This window comes from Drosophila miranda (genome assembly GCF_003369915.1).
Source record: "Drosophila miranda strain MSH22 chromosome Y unlocalized genomic scaffold, D.miranda_PacBio2.1 Contig_Y7_pilon, whole genome shotgun sequence".
Classification (NCBI taxonomy): domain Eukaryota; kingdom Metazoa; phylum Arthropoda; class Insecta; order Diptera; family Drosophilidae; genus Drosophila; species Drosophila miranda.
Window position 1 is genome coordinate 476,687 of NW_022881652.1, and position 6,613 is coordinate 483,299.

Genomic DNA, 6,613 nt, shown 5'->3' on the forward strand with positions numbered 1-6,613 from the left:
GACGATGAGGGTGAGGCTGAGAGGAAGCAGGCCAGACGACGGGGCCGCCATCACCAGCAGCGGCAGCAGCGGCCGCCAATTAGGAAGCCGAAGAAAAAAAGGCAGACAATGGAGGAACTAGAGGCTATTGTCCAGGAGCAGCTGAGGCAGCACGAGTTGAGGGAGCAACAGCAGAAGCAGCAGAAACGGACGGCACATGCAGCCAACACCAACACAGTTGCCGATCCTGCCACTCTGCCGCAATCAACACAGCCAACACATGCCCCTGCCCCTGCCCCTGCCCCTGCCACTAGTATAAATACAAATAGCCAGACCCACAGCCATCACCAACATCAAAAACAGACAATACAAAGACAATCACCAGCCACTCACACAGACAATACCACAATTAACAATAGAGATAATAATGACGCCAATACAAATACAAATACAAATACACCTGCCAATACAAACACCAACACCACCACCGCCATCACCATCACAAACACCCCTGCCACTACCACCGACGATGACATCCGGCACGGCGAATTCGGGCATCAGCCCAGCCAGGAACGTGGCTTGAGGATCCTCATCCGAGGACTCTCCCACTCCACGCCGCCGGATTGGATTCGCAGCAGCATGCTGAACGAGGGGTTCACGGTTCGGTTTGTAAGGGCAATCACCGATCGATTCGATCGCAGCCGTCAATACAACCTATTCGAGGCTGAGATCGCCCCCAAACCGGACCGTGGCCAATACGAGGTGTTGAACCTGGTTGGGAGGCCCATCACGGTTGACAGACTTGGAGTCTCCCGTGACCCTGCCCAGTGCCATCGATGCCAGGTGTTTGGCCACACCCGCGCATACTGTAGACGAGCTGCTGTCTGCATGAAATGCGCGGGTGGACATCTGACGACGGAGTGCAGCAAGCCAATGAACGTTGCTCCCAAGTGCGCCAACTGCCAGGGCGCCCACATCAGCGCCTACAAGGGCTGCAGCGCCTACAAGGCAGCCAGGCAGCGGCTCCTGGCCCACAGGCTCGCCAGGGAGGAGGAGCATCGACGGCAGCAGCAGCAGCCAACACAACACCGACAACAGCCAATCCAACGCCGCCAGCAGCAGCCACATCCACAGCCACTCCATAACCCGCAGCAGCAACGCCAACACCAACCGGGTCGGCAGCATCGGCAACAGCATCGGTATGGCGACCATCATCCCCAGCCATCGACCAGGGGGCGCCAACACCAGAGGGTCCAGCCGATGCAACCGATCGCGAATGATGCCCCGACGCCACGCCAACACCAGCAGCAGCAGCGGCCAGCAGCTCAGTGCGATGGCAGCTGTGCCAAACATCTAAAAGAGAGCGCCATTAAACTCAAAATGCTGGAGGAAAGGTTGGCAGCAATGGCCACGCTGATCGCAAACCTGACAGAGGCTAGAGGCGGGGGCTTGGCAGCCATGCCGCCACTACAGACAACACCACCTACACACCCGCCGCCACCACAACCAGCCGCCAATACAGCAGCAGCAGTAGCCATATCGGACAGTGAGCCGGATATGGACATGGACGACGACAGCCAATGGACCGACGAAGAGCCTTACGATGACCTACGTAGGTTCCTAAATGGACAATCCAGTGGCGACTTCGAAAGCGACGGATTATACGGCGTCTACTGATTGCGCCAAATAGCAGAAGTTTAATAAAATAATAGCAATAAAACCTAAAAATAGACAAAATTAAACACAATTAACAACAATCTGCAAATGACCATTAAACATACTCACCTGCTATTAAACTGACAGAGCTGCCCCTCCAGCAGCTGCCTCGCCACTCCTGCAACTCTCTTGAGGCATAATGGCGAAATTTGGAGACCTCATCAGCAGCACTACTGTCAATTCCAACAGAAGTCCAGAGGCCAGCCACTAAAATACAAAGAAAAACAGCCAATTTACGCCAACACGAAAAAACGCCCAAAACACACAAAAACACAAGTACCTGCCAATCACCAGACAGAGCTGCCCCCACAGCAGATGCCTCGCCATGAACATCATCAATTTTCTGCCAAAGGGGCGGAAAAGGAGGCCTTTTTTGAACCGATGACGAACGTGGCCGAGGAGGCCAGGCCAACTCTGCTGACAACGCATCCTGGTGGCCGGACCAGCAGCCACTCGGATGCGGCCAATCAACAAGTTAATCGACAACGTATCCTGGTGGCCGGACCAGTTGCCACTTGGATGCGGCCAATAATACTGACAGTCTGACATCACACACCGATGTCAACGCCAACACACTGGACAACGCATCTCGGGTGGCCGGACCAGTGCCACTCGGTCTGCTGCATTAAACCAAAGTGAATAGAGTGAATCACTTCCGGAAAGATTTGCGAGTACTTAGAAAATTCCATTTTCTTTACGTTTGGAGTGCCGGAATCCATCTTAACGGACAATGGGTCTCAATTTCGATCAGGATTCTTTGAGGCTTTTCTAACTCGATTTTCAATTAAACATATTTGTACCGCTTTTTATTCGCCTCAAGCGAATGCAAGCGAGCGCTTAAACTGATCGGTTTTGGCGGCGATCCGTGCGTACGTGGGGAAAGATCACACTACCTGGGATCAACGACTAAATGAGATTAACGGTGCTATTCGATCCAGTCTACATACAACCACCGGATATTCTCCTTACTTCCTTACGTTTGGGCAAAACATGATTTTGAATGGCAAGGATTACGAATTGCTCAGGAAACTTAACTTGTTATCAGCTGATTCTAGAGTTAATTACCCCGATGCTCTGCAGTTGGCAAGGTATGCAGCAAAGGTCAACAATGCAAAGGCTCATGCAACCAACGCGAGGGTATACAATTTGAGGAGTAGAAACATACAATACAACGTCGGAGATCAGGTTTACGTTCGCAATTTCTCCGAAAGCAACGCGTCTAAACAATTCAGCCATAAATTAGCGCAGGTGTTTGTGACAGCAACAGTAACGAAAAAGCTAAGTCCTGTTTATTACGAATTATCGAACGAGAAAGGAAAGAAAATGGGAGTATACCACGTAAAGGATATTCAAACCCGCTAATTCACTGTCCTTCTTTTCTTTTCGATTACGATCCCTGTCGATCACTACGGGACATAATCTGGTGGTGGAGAGTGTAGTGGCCAGTGAAGCAAACCCAGATTAAATTCGATAATAATTTCCCAGATATAAAGCAGATTCAAATCACGCGCCAACTTGATTAGTTCGAACACCAAGGCTTTAAAAACAGCTACTTCGGATATGGAGCTTTAATTGCTCGAATGTTATTTTTCGTCTCTCGAGACCGAATTCCATGGAAGGGTCCCGTTAAAGCTCGTCTATGCCGCTTAAGCCGACAGCGACGGTGAACACGCGGATCAATTCCATTTTTCTCCCAAAACACTTCTGTTTTTCTGTGCCTGTGCCAATAGTGCTAAACTCTAGTGGAAGTTCACGTGTCCCTGTATTACATAATACATACCAAATTACATAACTGCAAGTCGGCGGAGAATCGACTAAAAAGCAAGATCAAGCTATATTGTGTGGTGAAAGTGCAAAGTGCTACGTAGAGAAAAAGAAGGTGATTATAGAGGAAAGCAGGTTTGGTACATTCACTGAATTCCGAATCTATTACAGAATCTCTTGGTCACTGGAGGTCTACTGTGCTTTGGCGCTCTCACGCCTAACCCCCCCCCCCCCCCCACGCAACCACCAGTGTCTTATTTTTGGCCGCTTCGAATTACCAGCGTTTCCGTTGTACGGACGATCTGTATCGACCTTTGAATGCCCTCTAAGCGTATCTTGCGAGATGCAACTCAACACCCTTGATGCGGAATCGACAACGCCTAGGAATTAAAGTGGAAATTTATGTCAGCTAAAATTGTGCAGAAGATGTGAATACAAGATCAGGAATCGGAATCTAGGGTGACCTGTGTCGTGGACAACATGTGATCATCGATTCGTGAGTACGAACATACCAGCGAAATAGCAGGGTATAGCAGCGGTGCAGCGTAATGAAAGGGAGAGCGTGATAACTCACACGCCAAGAGCGAGCTTTCGTTCGAAGAGAATTCGGACATATGCGTGCGTATGCACACACATATAAACGTGCATTAATTTGATCCTCGACATTCTCTTAGCTTTGTCTTGTTCTTTTCTTTTGCTTGCATTCTTGTGTTTGCACTGCAATTAAATTTGACTTTAAATGTAAAATCATATAAACATATACAGTTATATTAAGGAATATCTTAAGTCCTTTCCTAATCAACTCAATGTTAAGCCTTGATTCACTCTGGCAATGTCGGCCAAAATTCTTTACTATTTTTATATAATTAATATTGTTCCACAGCTACCGAAGCAGTTCATTGGGCCCAACGAGCTCGTCAAGGAAAGTGTTTGAATTTGGTAATGATCATTAGTTTCGTGTTGAATGGAAATGTTGACCTTCGTGAGTAAAAATGCTCAGTTTTGCTATGAATTGTATTTTATATTCTTAAGTTAATGAACCTTTTGTTATATATGAATCTTTTGAATCTTGATTAATAAAACTATTTTGAATTTACATGAATTTGGAATAAATAACAACCATTCTGTCTAAGTACATAATGCCAATGATGCATCGAGTGTAATAATGCAGCGGAAGTTACGCTAGGGGCCATGCCAACATCGTTCCACGTATTGCCGAAGGTAGGGAGGGTATAGAGGAACTAGTGATCTCCTACACCTAGGATCACTAAATTGAATACGCGACTACCGGATTCCTTCTTGCCATCTATGCCGACCGGGTATTGATTACATTTGTTTTTTTTTGTTTTGATCAAAGTAGATTCTGTGTAAGTGCACTTAAATTTTTATAATATGGCGAGAACAAGGAAGTATAGGGATAGGAAAGACCCCGACCCCATCCGGCGAGCTGAGCCCAGAGCGCAGTATAGTGCACTAACCCCGATTCCCTTTCCTGCTGAGGCTGCATTGCCAACAAGATTTAACCAGCCCGTAGCCGTAACATTATAGCTGCTGGTCCGGCCACCAGGATACGTTGTCGTTTTTGTTGTTGATTGGCCGCATCCAAGTGGCTCTGGTCCGGCCACCCAGGATGCGTTGTCAGGAGTATTGGCCTGGCCTCCTCGGCCACGTTCTTCTTCGGATTGTTGGGGTAATTTTGAGTGGCTACTGGTCCCGCCACCCAGATGAGGAGGTGTTTGTTTTTGGCGTGTGATTTAATTTGTGTTTATTTGTAGGTGCCTTTCGTCGATTTGGCTGTAGTTGCTGGTTGGTGTTGGCTTAAAACAGCAGGTGAGTATTTTGTGTTTTGGCAGTCTGTTTCTCCTTCCTGTTTGTTCTTCCTTTGTAGGATTTGCTGGCGTCCGGCGGCTCAACACCAGGCCATCCCGCCCTCACATAATTGGCATGAGAGACGGGTGTGACCCAGTGGAGCGGCAACAGACGCCAGCATCTGCGTCGTCGTTGGAATGGCTGCTGTTTGTTCGGAGTGGCGTGACGTCACGGCCATGGTCAGGCGGCAGCGTCATCGAAAGAGGCCTCCTGTTCCTTCCCTTTGGCAGGAAATTGTCAATGTTGGTGGCGAGGCAGCCTCTTGAGGGGCAGCTCTGTCTGGTGATTGGCAGGTAAGTGTGGATTTTGTGTGTTTTGGCCGTTTTTCGTGTTGTCGTGTATTGACTGTTTTTCTTTGTTGCAGTGGCTGGCCTCTGGATCGACGATTGGGCGCATCAGTAGGCGCCGCCCGATCGCATGCTTTCGCGTGCGCTGGCAATTTGGGCCCTTCATATTTCGCCCAGGCCATCCAGCATCTCAAATGGATCGTGATCGGTCCATTCGTCGTCGTCGCCATCGTCTAATTCAGTCGCGTCGCAGTCAATGTCGGACTCTGAATCCGATATGGCTGCTGCTGTATTGGCGGCGACTGATGGTATTGCCAGAGGGACAGGAACTGCTGCTGCTGTTGGTTGGAGTGGGGGCATGGCTGTTGTGCCCTTGCCATTTGCTGCAGCCAATTTGGTGAGTTGCTCTGCCATCTGGTTAATCCTCCTTTCCAACTCTTTTATTTGCTGTACGTATAATTGCAGATTTTGAGCGCAGCTGCCATCACACTGGACGTCTGGCCGCTGCTGCTGCTGGTGTTGGCGTGGCGTCGGGGCATCATTCGCGATCGGTTGCATCGGCTGGACCCTCTGGTGTTTGCGCCCCCTGGTCGATGGCTGGGGATGTTGGTCGCGATACCGATGCTGCTGCCGATGCTGCCGACCCGGTTGGTGTTGGCGTTGCTGCTGCGGGTTATGGAGTGGCTGTGGATGTGGCTGTGGATGTGGCTGCTGCTGGCTACGTTGGATTGGCTGTTGTCGCTGTTGGATTGGCTGTGGCTGCTGATTGCGTCGCTCCTCCTCCCTGGCGACCCTGTGGGCCACGAGTCGCTGCCTGGCTGCCTTAAAGGATGGGCATCCCTTGTAGGCACTGATGTGCTGGCCCTGGCAGTTGGCGCATTTGGGAGCGACGTTCCTCGGCTTGCTGCACTCCGTCGTCAGGTGCCCACCCGCGCATTTCATGCAAACTGCAGCGCGTCTACAATATGCGCGGGTGTGGCCAAACATCTGACATCGAT

The 6,613-nt window shown here is 49.8% G+C and overlaps 1 long non-coding RNA gene across 1 annotated transcript; it reads left to right on the top strand.

Annotated features, from left to right (window-relative positions):
- Nucleotides 1–5,451: 5,451 nt before the first annotated feature.
- Nucleotides 5,452–6,187, top strand: LOC117195203. Its single transcript, XR_004474980.1, has 3 exons — nt 5,452–5,621; nt 5,693–6,012; nt 6,081–6,187. It is a non-coding gene; the product is annotated as an uncharacterized LOC117195203 (long non-coding RNA).
- Nucleotides 6,188–6,613: the final 426 nt, after the last annotated feature.